Raw genomic sequence first — 16,001 nt, 5'->3', positions numbered from 1 at the left:
AAATGATGACACGTGTAACATTTAATGTTCATTTAATGAGATTTAATGATATTTTAGGATACTAATATGACACATGTCATCAATTAAATTGGTAGGAAAATTTGTAGGATTAAAAGGTAGGAGGATATTTAATTGTCATCAATTAAAAAAGACACACGACCATTTTCCAAACAGCATTTTTACAATTGTATAACCTAAAATATTCGTAAAAACAATCTACGGATTTAAAAACTTATCAACTTTAATATTACTTGATCTCGAAAGAAATTTCATGCAAATAGGAGGATTAACACCCGCCAAAGCAAGAATCGAACTCAGGAGTGTCCAAACTCCAGATCCCATTGCCACAAATCAACCCCCGAAGCCACTGCGGGCCGAACGCCACCGCCTTCGCCTTATTAAACCTCGACCAAATATACAAAATCAAACTCTGAAACTCCCAACACACATATCAATCGCGAGATGCCCACCGATATAAAACGAAATCGCCATCGCCATTGGAATCGGTATAAACCTCGCCCAGTTATTCCCGAGGGAATCACGGATTCCGTTAAAGAAAATCGCCATTGGAATCGGTATAAACCTCGCCCAGTTATTCCCGAGGGAATTACGGATTCCGTTAACGAAAATCACAAACACAAAGAAGATATAACAAAGCATAAGGCACCAAGAGGGTAACGCCGAAAACCCTTTGACTCTCAGGATCGACATGTTTCGGTAAACCAAGGCGTACGGCGCAGGGTACTCGGAACCGGGGATTCAAAGGTTGTCAAACGCTTTATAGAAGACCCAAAATACACACGGGAAAATGACAAATCCCATCGCGGTCCCAACCACTTGGGATACCAACATCGACCGGGGTGACGCTAGTGTCATGTACCCGGTCTTGAAATCCTGCATTAAATCCGACGCGGTGGCGAAAATATTCATCATGACACCGCAAGCAACTAACCCCGCTAGAACCCCACCGTTCTTGCCGCCGACCCATGCTCCGATTACGAAAATCGCGAGCTTTCCGTAGGTTGAAGCTAACGACCAATCGGTGAGGCCGTATCCGTAGGCAATGCAAAAGGTTAATGCGGGGACGAAAATGTAAATTGTTGCGATGTACTACCATTTGAGGTGGCGGAACATGTGGGGGAGAGTGGCGGCGGAGACGATGGCGATGGTGAGGTAGCCGGTGATGGCGATCCATACTAGGATTTGGTCTTTGAGGAATAATCGAGCGCGTTTTGGTCGTCGTATGATAGGGAGAGGAGGTCGGGGAGAGTTGCCAGTTATAGGGGTGTCACGGTTGAATCTATGGTCTTTGAATCGGTGGTATAAGCCGAATAATGTGTGGCTGAGGACTTTCACGAAGTTGTAGAGCCCATCTCCGAGTAACATGGCTATACCAATGAATACCTGCAATTACGTAACAGAAGAAACAGGTTATTCTGTGTTTGCCGAAATTGACATTGACACAACATGACAAAATTGTACTTTTTTTGACCTACCAAAAAAGGTGGGTAGACAAAATAGGGTCAGAAATCTTTTTTTGATAAATTTTGGACTGGTTGTGTCATGACAAATGCAATGTAAAATCTTGGAGTTGAGAAGTTTACCCGGTAACTTTGCAAGTCGTGGAGACTGCTTGACTTGATATTTATAGGATACCAATCGCCTTTTTTTCATTTATAAGTGGCCACATTATACCCCATGAAAGGATTGATCCGACTAGTAAAGATACGTTGATCAAATAAGGGCCAATCATGCCCACACCAATGTATGTTGCTGAAAAGTCGAAAAAAAAAACCTGGTTTTGATAGAAAAAGAAACTTGTTGACAAGAATATTGGACATAATAAAAGCTAATAACTAAGATTATAATAACAAACATTTTCTAGACTTTTAAAAAATAAAACTGTCATTCAGTTAAAATCATGAATTTTTTTAAAAAAAAAGTCACTAAATCGTGTGTTTATTTGTAAGTCCAAGCATCAAGAAAGGAACAACAAAAATATGGCCTAATTGCAAGACATAGCATCCTACTTTCTAAAATCTCTTAATTCCAATCTTTTTATTATAAATGCATTGTACTTCAAAAAGTCCACTCAATTATACTATTATATTTTCAATACTTTTCTTATTTAAACATTTTTTAACAATTCACCCTTGCTAACAATGTTCTTATAGAAACAAACAAAAAATGTATACTATAATAAACAAATGAATGAAAATACGTTGCGATTTCATGCATTTAACGATAAAAAAACACATACGTATTTTCATATGCTTAAGACCAAATGTTGGGAAGCTTGAAAATCCACATCCATCTCCACCTGTGAAGAACCACTGAAAGAAGCCCCATAAGAAATTAAAGGAAAAGAATTTACCTAAAGCTCTCACTTGTTTCATGTAGTAATTAATTAAAATCATTAGAGTTAAAAAAAAAAAATTACACATGTGTATTGCACATAATGTTTTTGACTCGATTGACTTGTTCAAGTGACAAGGGGTTGATTTTCAGATGGATCACCCCCGTGGGATAAACTACTTCAAGGATTGTGTATTGCACATGTGTATTGTATGTATCGGGACAACTAGAAGAAGCAAAAGAAATGACATGGCGGCTTCTATGACCCAGTCAGTCAGGTATATTAGCATTTGATTTTATTTTTTTTTGACATAAAACACCATCTTTTTTGCCTGTGTTCTGTCAATTTCTTTTGATATTGAATTAGGAGACAACTATTCATGTAACTGGGGTGATTTTTAGGAAACTTTCATGATGCATCCCGACTGCTCAATAGAATGCTTCAACCAGGTTTCTGAATTTTCTGTCTAAATCTTTTTATTCAAGTTTAGATTTTTTTTTAATTGACAAGTAACTCTACAAAAATCAGATAACCAATCACCGGTCTATTGGATTAAAACCATGAGCCCATGTGAACAAAGAATCATTTCATGTAGGTTTCCCCAAAGCTGACCTAAAATCATTTCATGTAGGTTTCCCTACGAGTACATTTTCTGGAACCTAAACGAAAACGGATTTCATAAATGGTTATGACTGAAGCATACATTTATGTTGTTGTTGTCTGCTGCCAACAAATGGAAGTAAGTTGCTATTATTAGCCTTTAATTTTGGGTAAATACTACAAATAACAACTTTGCGTCCTCTTAATTTTAATATCTTCAATATCATTTGCAAATGTCATTATTTCAAGATAGCAGTCGACAGATTGAATCATTAATGCTACATAATTCATTTTTGTTGCTATATATTTGCTTGGCTCTAGGAAAGTAAGCATGGAACAACATTAAGATCTATAACCAACGCTTTGTTGGATTTTGTTTCATTTGACAAAAAAATTTAACATGATCTGGTGGGTGTGATTTTTTATTACAAATACTACAACCATTTGTTGCAGAGGAGTGAAGGTAATCCGTATTATTATATTTTAGGTCTAAATGTAGGTTAATTATTATTATATTACCTAAAAGTAATGTTGAACTCTTTACCCATAACCTCACTCACCTGATTCTGTGTGGAGGCGAAATGCACATTGGAATTCTGTAATTTATTGTGATTTGAAAATTTGCAAATGGGAGAAAGTGAAAAAAGATGTTCAGATTTCTCAGACAAAATATGTACTTTTTTAAGAAACTTATTAGAGCTAATTATATTTTTCCTTTTCCACTATTTTAACATTTGGATTCATAGTAGTGATGGTTTTCTAACTTGTACGTTTTTAATAAAATGATGTATTTTATATGTACTTTATTAACAGATTTATAGTGAAAAAGGCCATTGGAAACTCAAATTCCAAGGCAACCTACTACCGGCTATGGTAAATACATCTACCTACTTTTTAATATATAAAATTATATACAAAATAAAACTACCTTTTACTTAATTTGGAGTAGAAAAATAATATATTTTTAAATGTTGTAAACAAATATAATTTTACCATGTTATAAAATACTCATATATCTGAAATGAAATTTCCCTTTTCGGTTGGGCATTGTACAGCCAGAAGCCAATGAGAAGCAATAAACAGAGAAGCAAACTTAAAAAGAAAATCACATCCATCCATCTATATTGGATTCTGATATGATATAATGTCTGCAACTCTTAGTAACCACCTCAAGGGCAACATATGAATCTTTTGATACTAAAAAATTGTTACTTTTCAATTTGTTTATGTTGATTGTAATTGATGATTTGTTGCTTTTGTTAATTTCAGATGGTTCTGAGACTATGGAAGTTCATATTTAATTATTTTTAATAGTCCTAAATACTCCTAATACAACAAACGTGTCACATTTTAGTGTACTGGCATAATCTTCGCAAACATTAGTGGCTTAAATTATGCAACTCTCTCCATAGAATTTCGGTGCAACACAGACGTATTAGCCATCAGATGAATATCGAGTTGTAACATTCCCTGACTTCCGTAGTCTTGTTGATTATTTGAGCCATTGGGTACTCATGAAATGATAAAATTACTAAAAACAAAACACTTTACGTTTGGATTAATAATGAAGGGGAGTAGGCATATGCATAAAAAAGGTACCCTTTGTTGGTAGGTAAAAAGAACTTGTTTATGTTTTTAAGCTATATTTTAAAAAAGAATATAACATGAGTATGTACTATCATTTTTTTAAACTGTACACAAGTATAGTAGTGTATTTTCATTTCTTTAGAACTAGCACCTATAGTGTATTTTCATTTCTTTAGAGCTAGCACCTATACCAGATATAGCATTGTACTCCTTTTTTACTCTAGGAGTTTGTTTCTTTCCGGCATGGCAAAGGTTTCGCAACTGATGTTCTCATCTACTGAGATTAACTTCTGAACCAATGTGTCAGTTATCGGAAACATTTAATGTTTTCTTTTTGAGGGCAAATATGAGGCAGAAAGGTGAAAGTGATGATGTGCCTCACATCTGCAAGGTTTATCAGATTTTTTTTAGGAATAAACACATACTAAATGTGGAATGTGTAAAAAATGGCAATATGCTTGAAATGGCATTCTAATTTCTAAATGACTACTGTGAGGTACCTGAAATGGCCTTCTACTTTATAAAACATGGTATTTGTTAATTTTCTTTTATGTTTATTTCAAAGTGAGTTGCTATTTCTTGCAGACGTTTTTTTTTCTTTTTACTATATTAAATTTTACCCATTTAAATTTTTGCAGCATGATCAACCCAAGTCATAACCAACTGTCAAGGTCAAAAAAGTGACATCCAGTAAGAAATAACATATACTTCCATTTTTTTCCTTATCGTAGCATCGTACATATATTTTTTTGCATATTACAAAAAAAATGTAATTCAAATGATGTAATCAATTATAACGTTACACATTGAAAAGTATACATAGAACCGATAATTGTTTATAAGCCCGCAAAACAGTTGGTTTATAAAGTAATCAATGAAGTATGTGTAGTTATGCTCTAGGTAGCACTATATGCAGGTCTGATTAAGTCACATTGCAAAGCATGGAACTTAATAGGGTGCTACCCAAGGTAAAGAGTTTAACATGAAGCATGACCCATTTTTCATTTTTGTTTCCCTATAAGCCCTACCTAATTAAACTATATGTGAACAGGAACCAATGACCATGTTTAAGAAGTTTGTCTACAATAGAAGCTAAAAGATTCTCAACTGCTTCTAGACGTAGACAACATGAACGACTACAAATAAGAAGGCAGGAAAGCATTTATTTCCATATAGGCATTCACAGTTATAAGTTATAATATATGGTATGAATGTGACAAGAAATCTATCTGTTTACGCATATTAGAATTGGCATTCTTATTCAGACACTCATAACACATAACAGTTGACATAAATTGTGAAACCTGATAGTTGGAACGGCGAATGAGGCATGTAATATATGTAATAACAATTTAAATACAAGGTTTCAGATAGTAGCAAAAAAGATCTCCCGACCCATGCATAGCATGCTCCGCCTTTCTAGTTCTAACTTAAGAAAGATGGAAGAAGGTAGGTAGGATAGTGACATAAAATATCTTTAAAAAAAGGTAAAGATTTGCATAGATGATGGATATGTACGACCTTATTATCGACAAAAGTTATCTATTTTTTTTTTAGAAAATGTAAAATTCTACACCGAAATTCTTTAATTGTATAATTTTGGATACAATTTTTCCTGAAAATAAATATCTGTGATTGTAGATGAGAAGTAAAATTGTTTCTATGTGAATTCAATCAAATCCTCATAGCTATTTCGCGTTTGAAAGAAAATATTGTAATTGAAAACAATAATTAGTAATACATAAATCAATAAAAGTATTTACTGTATATATTGGCATTTCTTATATTTAATTCAAAGTTTGTGTGTGAATGTTTGACGTGAATGGATATATGACTTATGAGTTCATGAATCATGATCTTGCTCATGGATTTTAATTGCCGTTTGACGTGAATGGATATATGACTTATGAGTTCATGAATCATGATCTTGGTCACGGATTTTAATTGCCAGCTCAGGATTTCGGTTTATTAAGCATTTATGTGGTACATATGAAAACGCCTTCTACCCTACTTTAACTAGTGTCATACCCATCCGGTTGACATGTGACAAATGTATAAACAATATATTGTTTATACTTTGTTTTATAGCATATTTCTTTCATTTTTTCCAATATTAACATTGTACAATACATAAGGAGTTTACACACACACACCCCACTCTCCATTTTGTGAAATAACATTTAACGCAAGTCTTATACTTCTAGATAAATGCATAAACAGAAATATAGTTTATTTGTTCATGTATAATAGCTACGCACCTTTTTTTGTTTCATTATTACAACATTTCGATTTTAAAACTTTTTCCTTATTAAGACATTTAAATAGTTTTTAACCCATACCAACATTGTGCTTTCAAATTTTGTCTAATTCAGTAAATATACGTAAATATACTTTCAAATGTCTAAAAAATGGCATTTGTGGAATTAAAAACAAAGACACTGTATTGATTGCTCAATTGGTGAGGATTATATTTAATTGCAAACTTGAGGGTTGTTTTGATGTTGGAAAATAACATGATTCAAACACTTAAGAAATTAGAGATACAAAATAACCGGTGATAAACCAATATCTTCATAATAAAAACAAACCGGTTATTAACGAACAAACGAAAAATGCAAAATGTTTTATTCTCTACCTGGGAAAGGAACTGGCAAAAAAATCGATCGAAACATAAACCGAATCATAAAACTTCATGAGAACGATGAGCCGAAATAACATGTTCAACTGCAATATCTATATAGAAATAAAGATTATGATTTCGAAAAACTCACCATTTATTTGACGAAGCCTTGTCTTTAATGATCATTGTACCTTTGACAATTTTTTTTGTATGAACCAAATTAAATCTAAGATAACATTAAGTGTGAAACAGTCTTAACATGAATTCATAGAAATAAACAGAATGCTCGAAAATGAATTGAAAGTTCAAAAGAATGTCATAAAACACATTAGAACTAATATAAAACAGCTTGAAATATCGTCATCACTCTCATCATGCAATAGGAGAACTCGCTTGCATCAAATCTTTATGTGTGGTGTTGTAAAGGATGCGGTGTCCGAATTGTTTGAATGATTAGCTTCTATATTAGCACAAGCATCCTAATTGTTTGTATAATGGCATCGTCTATACAATTGATGATACATTGTGGTGCAATAGTAGTGACTTGAATAAGTACATTGTTATTGTCGACTAAAAAGATAAGTATGTTGCTATTATCGGCTAAAAAGATATGTATGTTGCTATTATTGGTGAAAGAGCTAAGTACATTGCTATTATTGGTTAAAAAGATAAGTGTTGGTATTGATTGTTAATATATTAAGTATGTTGCTATTACCGCTTAGAAAGATAAGTGTGTATTATTGGTTACAAAAAATTACGCTGCTACTATCAATTAAAAATATATTATGTGGCCTCTACTGGTAAAATGAGTAAAATAAGTTGAAAAGAACATCACAATGTCTTTAAGTATCAAGGTTGCTTAATGGAGTCTCTCGAAAAGATGTTAGTCAAATACTCAAATATGGCATGACACATGTTCCAACGAAAGTGTAAATAAGTTTGTTTTAATTTGGTGGTAAAGACAATATACTTGATATTTATAAGTTGTACTTTGGAAATATAAATAATAAAGAATCACATAATTGGCCTTGATTAACTTTTGTCCATATATTTTAATGTTATATAACAAAACCTATAACTACTGTTGGGTAAATGAATAAATAATATACTCATAGATAAACAGAAAATTGTTCCCGAAAAATATATATGTGAAAAATATAATTTTAGACAATATATTGCATAATGTAGTGATACTAAAAAAGAAACCAACATATTTATTGTTAATTTAACCACACTAAACCAGATTTATTGTTGTTGAAGCAGTTATTTTATAGTTTTAAGTAAATTGCAACAAAACTAACAAAAGTTAGGAACAGATATGTAATTTACATTTACCCTCAACAACCAATATTGTGGCACCAACGTCTTGCCTTATTATTATTATTTTTTTAAATGTACTTATTTTAGCTCTAAAAATTATAAAAAGAATTAGAATCAAAATCATATTTGTCTAACCAAAACTAATTATTTTCTAAATATTTTCATTTTACATTTTAAGCCAGATTGCAACTTATAGCAACCTACTTTAGCATAAATAATAAAATAGGAACTGTACTCTAAGTTTTCCCACTACATATTGAAAACAAATGATAAAAAATAAAAATAAAACATGAAAATATCACTTGAAGGCAACAAAATAAATCAAATGCATAACCATCATATATATAGCATAGCAACTAAAAAAGAAGTTAAGGCTCAAAATCTCATACAAGTAATAAAAGTCTTTATTCTTTTCTTATGGTTGCAATGTACTTTGAAAAATCAACCCAAATGAGTAAAATTTTCAAAGTACAATGCTAACTAGAAGAAAAGAATATGAGTAAAAATTTCAAAGTACAATGTCAATTAGAAGAAAAGAATATTGATGCTAAAATAAACAAATTAACAGAATTACAATACTATAATCAGAAGATATTCCACGTACTTTAATTTATTTTTTTATTATAGCTCACACACACACACTTTATCCAAAAAGCATAGGATAGAAAGAAAAAAACATGTGTGTTTGAACCAAAAATGAAGTCGCACCAGGAAGGCATGATCAAGCTTATTTTTTTCATATAGACAACATTTCAATCAATTAAAAATTGTCATTTTATAAAATGGGTTCATTTTATAAAATGGTTGTTGCATTCGAAGCTATTCAGTTTTTATTTTCAGTTTTAAAAACAAAAAACCAAACAGACTTTATGTGACTCAAAACAATCACCTTTATGGCGCAACATCACACAATTTAAGTCTTAAAAACCTTTTTTAGAAACCCAAATGTTTATACAATCGATATTCCTTTTGTGTGTTAGCCACACATTTAAGCAACAAATTAGATCAAATTTATCAAACATTACCTCCGCAATGTCACATAAGATGACTTTCATAAATCAATTTCTTGATGGCGACATGTGGCACCAGTACGCCCAATATAATTAGAGTACGCCCCACGTAAATTTGGAGTATGTCCTGATGGGTTTTGATCGATTTCATAAAACCGGCAACGGAAGCTTTAAAAATAATAATATTATTTTCGAGTTAATAACAAAACCAAATCATCTACGATCCAATTATAGAGGTAAGAATGATATTAAAACAACCATAGGATGTTTTAGAGATAACATTTGAAGCCTTTGAACCCACTTAGTTTTGGGGTGTTGATGAAGATATAAAAATCAAAGAACATGATCTTCTTTACAAGTATCCACCATCAAGATAAAGGCACGTGGAATGCTAGTTCCTTCTTGTATTATTAAGTGTCTTAAGCCTTTAAGTGCTTAACTCAAATAAGCACTAAAGGAGATAACTCAAGAGGTCTTCTAATCACCAAACTAGCTTCAAAAGAGAGAAAGGTGGAGAGTAGAAGAGAGTTTTGAAGCATAAATCAAGGGAAAATAATTCATCTTACACCTAACACAACAAAGAAACTAACTTACAAATTATTCAGATATATATATATATATATATATATATATATATATATATATATATATATATATATATATTTTTGGTTTGTTAAAACTATTGAAATGATTTGTAACCTGAAACCAATTTCCTGCAGCTTTAGCCCACACGCACATCTTGCATCCACCACCACTCCCCAACCTAATAACGACATAATAAAAAAAAACAAAAACTTCATATAATCAGCGCAATAGCACTTGAAATATTCTCCTGATTTTTTCACAACATAAATATGGATATATAAAAAAGTAGACATAATACCATATGGATCTATAACCGTACTGAGATACCAAGATTGTTTTTCAGAACAATGTATGATGATCACCATCTGGATCCATGGATGCTTGTTCCTTTGAGAACTGCAAATTAAGTAGAATTTTTTCAAAAATTGAAACCAGAAAAGAAATACACAAACAGAGGATAGAGGATTACTTGTACAATTGAAGCATTTACAGAGAAATCGAACTCAATTGTGATGATTGATGATTGCCATGAAAATCATCCGAATCCAGAGAAAGAAGATTGTTTAAGAAATCCAAACGAATCAAGAGGTGGTGTTGTTCTTGGTGATTTATCTGCTTGTTCCATAAAGAACGTGGGGAGAGAAGTATGTAAGCAACGTGGGAAGAAGGAGGAGGGTCGTCAGCGATAAACCGATTGTTGGAACTGTCCTTGTAACCGTAAATAGGGAGTTTAAATGGCAGTTGGAGGAGTTTGAACGGCTGTGATCTTCAAAGCAGTTTTCCACTCACCCTCAACAATAATATAAAGAATTATACATAACTTTTTTATTTGTATAGATTACGACCCAAAACCACAAAGAAAAAAGATAACCTTTATTTCAAGTTTTTTTTTTTATAAAAGATAAATCTTCATCTAATGGTAAGATGGTTTCCAATTGTTATTTAAAATTAGCATATTTAGATCTTTTCTACTTATTTTTCTAACAATTCCTCTTCTTGAAACAGACATGTGGACCACAGTCTTCTTGCATTTTTCACATCTTCCAACTTTAAAAAGGAAACCTATGTGTTGATTCTTTTCATACATAATTTTAGTTTTGTTAACAATATATTTAAAAAGGATTTCCAAAAAAAATTATACCTTATGTTTATGAAAAAGAAACATGTGCTCCTAAAAAAAACTGTTACTATCATAAGAGAGAAAATTCATTAATCATTATACACTACATTTATGAAATATAAATTACATAGTGATTCAAATTGGAAGAGTTATATATCTTGACAACTTTCAAATTGTTACAAAAGAAAATTTTGTGAAATTTCATAGGTTTTTAGTGGAATATCTAGAATTAAGTTTGTTTTACTAAATCCATTACACTTTGATAAAATACCTTAGGGTAACACTTTAATCTATTATAACAATTATATCAGGTGCAAGATATTAACATATGAAAAATGACAAAACTTGGGTTATTGTCGTCAAAAAAATTAGAATATAGTAGTTAAATCACAAGAATAACCCAAATATTATATTTTTTATATATACATTTTACTATTATTTGAAAAACTATCATAATCAAATTAAGTTCAAGCTCCTTGATTTCTTTGTAGTTAATAATTAATAATTTTTACCATCACATCTATAAAATGAAGTAAATTATGATGTTATTAGTTATTACGTAGTTTCATATTAAAATAAGGGTTATTTCCAATCTCACATTTGAGGTTTTTTCGTTTTAAACCTAAAGGTTTTATTTTTTTCTGAAAAAACAAATGTTTTGCAATAACTTGTTTTTTACTTCTAAACCGGTTTAGTGGGTACCACGTTAACTTTATCCCTCAATATGTACAATCGATTTCTTCCCACTGATTAAACTTTCGACCTCATTTTTACTTTTATGAGGGTCGACCATGAAAAAAAATCGACACCTCCAAAAATCGAGAACTGAAAATCGATCGAGACTTCCAGAAATCGTTGTTCCCAAATAATCTTACAACCTAAATAAATTCTCACGGTTGTATCTTCCATTCTGTTAATCGATTGAGAACTGAAAATCACAAATGTCATCCGTGGCTAGAAATCACAAAAACGAAGTCGATTATGAAGATCCTGAAGGTCGGTAGCTAAGATGTCTCTTTTCATGACGCATTGAATTTCTTTACCAACACGTATGAATGTCTCGTTGTATATGTACGCATTTACGATACACATTTAATAAGGATGTCTTGATGTGAAGGTCGGTAGCTAAGATGCATCTCGTCATGGCGCAGTGAATTTCTTTAGCAACACGTATGAATGCGAGAATTGAGCATGCTTTCAATAACTGTGGCACATTAATCTATTGATATCTAAAGCATATATTTGAAAGCAATTCAATGGTTTCAATCATGAAATTGTTTTCAACGTAACCTTTGATCAACACGCTCCAAACAATTAGATTGATATGGTCATCACGTACATTTCTGAGCAAGTTCTCCACATCGGAGAGCTTTTTGCAACATGTATAAGCTTTCATCAATGTGTTGATCATGTGACAGTTCACCATGAATCCACATTATATAGCTAGTCTGTGAATCCCTGTAACGACTGTCGTATGCAAGACTGCATCAAAGGCATAAAAGGCAATTGCGTAGTTTTCTATCCCCGGTTGATGTAAGTTTTGGATATCATAAGCTCCTTCCTCCGTTAAGAAATTTTGGGTTTATAAAGATTGAAAATCTTGTCCTTCCACACAATGACAAGATATTTTTTCCTTTGTTATACATTTGTTTAATAATAAGAGGAAAAAGGAATGTGAGAAAAATAAAAAAATAGGGGCTCGCCAAGAATGTTGTGAAGAATCAATTTAAGATGCTCCCTCTCTCTCTCTCTCTCATCCTTGTTTCATTCTTTCCCTGGTATAATCGCTCACGAAGCCTTGCTGTTCATCGCTCAAGAAATCACAATATTCATCGCCATATTTTCCATATCTACATTATTTCACAAGGTTAGCATAACTCCCTCCACCCAAAACTCTTAGATCGATTCTTCCTTGTTTTTCATTTTTCCTCACATTCTTTTTCCTTCTATCCATTAAAGAAATGTATAGCAAAGGCAAAAATATTTTGTCATTGTGTAAGTGGACAAGATTTTCAACCTTTATAAACTCAGAATTTCTTTAGAGGAGAAAGGAGCTTATGATATCCAAACTTGCATCAACCGGGGATAGAAAACTACCCAATTTCCCTTTGTACCTCTTATGCAAATACTACAGTCGTGACAGGGATTCACGGACAAACTATAAAATGTGGATTCATGGTGAACTGTCACATAATCAACACATTGATGAAAGCTTATACAGATTGCAAAAGACTCTCCGATGTGGAGAACTTGCTCGGAAATGTAAGTGATAACCATATCAATCTAATTGTTTGGAGCGTGTTGATCAAAGGTTACGTTGAAAACAATTTCATGATCGAAGCCATTGAATTGCTTTCAAATATATGTTTTAGATATCAATAGATTAATGTGCCACAGTTATTGAAAGCATGCTCAATTTAGCATTCATACGTTTTGGTAAAAAAATTCAATGCGCCATGACAAAAGGCATCTTAGCTACCAACATTCATAGCGAGACATCCTTACTAAATGTGTATCATAAATGCGGACATATACAACGAGACATTCATACGTGTTGGTAAAGAAATTCAATGCGTCATAAAAAGAGGCATCATAGCTACCCTTTAGGGTCTTCATAATTGACTTCGATTTTGCGATTTCTGGACACCAATGACATTTGCGTTTTTCAGTTCTCGATCGATTAACAGAATGGAAGATACGACCGTGGGAATTTATGTGGGTTGTAAGATCATTTCGGAACGACGAATTTTGAAGGTCTCGATCGATTTTTAGTTCTCGATTTTTGGAGGTGTCGATTTTTTTTTCATGGTCGACACTCATAAAAGTAAAAATCAAGTAAAAAATTTGTTCAGTGGGAAGAAATTGATTGCAGATATTGAAGGATAAAGCTAATTGGGGTACCATTAAACCAATTTAGAAGTAAAAAAACAAGTTATTGTAAAACATTTGATTTTTTTTAAAAAAAAAATAAACCTTTTGGTTTAAAACAAAAAAATAAACCTCAAATGTGATGTCTTTATTGGAAATAACCTTTAAATAAAATATGTAACCATACGATGTATGTGAGGTAAGATCAAAATAATATTATTATTGGAGTTTGTTGACTTTTGAAGTGAGATTAATTGAATACTTATTTGTAAAATAATAATATATTTTTATCAAAGTAAAATAAATGACACTGATTATGCAGCTATATTTCAACCTACAAAGTACAATGTCTTTTAATATATTCTCAACCAACAAAAGTAGATATTGATTCTTTGTTGAAGTATTTTATGATATAGTCATCGATGTTGTTCGGACTTTTTGCAGATTTGAGATTTTTGTAATGCAAATTCGAGAATAACACGGAAGTGTAAAGAACTAATTCAACTGTGTGTGTGTGATGGAGTAATAGCGACGAATCAATTCAACTTACCGGAGAAGGCAATGTGTGAATCACAGTATTCTCTTGCCTCGTGAATGGTTGCTTCAACAAACCAGATTTATCAAGGAATTTCGTCCAAGTCTTCGGGGTTAATTAATGGTTTTAGGGCTACGATTGTTGAGTGTTGACTGGGAAAGGTCTAACCAGGTAAAAAATCCTGCCCAAGTAAGAAATCATGTTATTTGATTGTACATCCGACTAATGTGCTACTGATGAAAAATGACCATTTTACCCTTATCTCCATATCAGCCTCCAAAATCATAGCCTTCATCTCCATTTAACACCTGATATGTATGTATGTGTGTATGAACAAAGATCACCAACATCTCACATGAATTCAAGTATCATAAGTTCATAGCAATAAATTTGATTCTTGATTACAACATTCAAAATTTAGATTTAATAAAGTATTTATAAATTATAATGAAATAAGATTGTGTAAATACAAACTCAAAGCAATTACAATAAAGCTATACCAAAAATAACCACATAATAGCATTATACAAAATCCATTCCATTCATCATCAGCCACCATTTCATCTATTTTGTTAGAAGCTTAATCATCATCAACATGACAACGATCTTCAATAATAGAACTCACAATTAATCCGAGGTAATATACACAAGAAAACCAGCTATATGCATCTCATAAGAAAGTGGGAAAAGTTTCGAGTGCATTAACCTTTGCAGTGAGAATGCAGTTCTGAGTTTAGGAAAGTCAAAACAGAGGGTAAATTGGAACTAAAACTGAAATGATGTAAACAGTTAAGATTGATGTATTACAATAACCTTTTCAAGCAATTCCTCAAACCTTGACAAATACAATACGTTTTGATTTCATACATACCAAACTACCAACAAGAATTCTGATTCAGATTTTCATAACCCCATAAAAACAACAAATTCTGATTTCTTACATTATAAACAAAAACGTAAGAATAGCCATTCGAACTACTGGTTAAAAAAAAGAGGTTACTTACCTTTGTTGATGCAGCTCTGGCCGGAGAAGGCGGAGGCTCTGGCCGGAGAAGGCGGAGGTCGGAGTGAAGGGAAAACGGCGCCGATCTTGGGAGGAGGTGGAGGAGGCCTCGGTGGCTGTGGAGAAGAAGAAAGAAGAGGGCAGAAGATTTTGTTCCAGTCAGCCCAAGTCGCTGACCCAGCATGTATTACCCTTCGGATTTTTTTTTTTTTTTCTTTTAAACACAATTTAAAGTTTTATCCAAATGTCTTTTCCAACTTTTGATAAGACCGGATACTATGAGGTATGAAGTAGGCTTTGTTTTTTTACTTTTAATTTTTAACTATTTTTGATGTGTAAACACAATTGTGGATGCCTAGCATATCTTGTTTATCTTGTTGCAGATTTTGTTTAAATA

The 16,001-nt window shown here is 32.2% G+C and overlaps 1 long non-coding RNA gene and 1 pseudogene across 4 annotated transcripts; both read right to left on the bottom strand.

Annotated features, from left to right (window-relative positions):
- Positions 1 to 204: 204 nt before the first annotated feature.
- On the bottom strand, positions 205 to 4,075 carry LOC145067670 (putative metal-nicotianamine transporter YSL7; annotated as a pseudogene).
- A 5,582-nt stretch (positions 4,076 to 9,657) lies between these two features.
- On the bottom strand, positions 9,658 to 15,800 carry LOC145071171 (uncharacterized). Of its 4 annotated transcripts, none has more exons than XR_013690270.1 (7): positions 15,606 to 15,800; positions 14,858 to 14,909; positions 14,617 to 14,782; positions 10,548 to 13,837; positions 10,377 to 10,474; positions 10,193 to 10,256; positions 9,658 to 10,061 (listed from the first exon to the last, which is right to left on the bottom strand). It is a non-coding gene; the product is annotated as an uncharacterized LOC145071171 (long non-coding RNA). The 4 variants fall into 4 exon arrangements; XR_013690271.1 differs by having other exon boundaries at positions 10,548 to 10,868; XR_013690272.1 differs by having other exon boundaries at positions 10,548 to 10,844.
- Between the last annotated feature and the right edge of the window lie 201 nt (positions 15,801 to 16,001).

The sequence above is a fragment of the Lactuca serriola genome, chromosome 8 (genome assembly GCF_051521515.1).
Source record: "Lactuca serriola cultivar US96UC23 chromosome 8, Lser_US96UC23_V15, whole genome shotgun sequence".
In the NCBI taxonomy this organism is placed as follows: domain Eukaryota; kingdom Viridiplantae; phylum Streptophyta; class Magnoliopsida; order Asterales; family Asteraceae; genus Lactuca; species Lactuca serriola.
The sequence above is the reverse complement of the archived record's forward strand: the minus strand, read 5'-3'. Positions and strand labels throughout refer to the sequence as shown.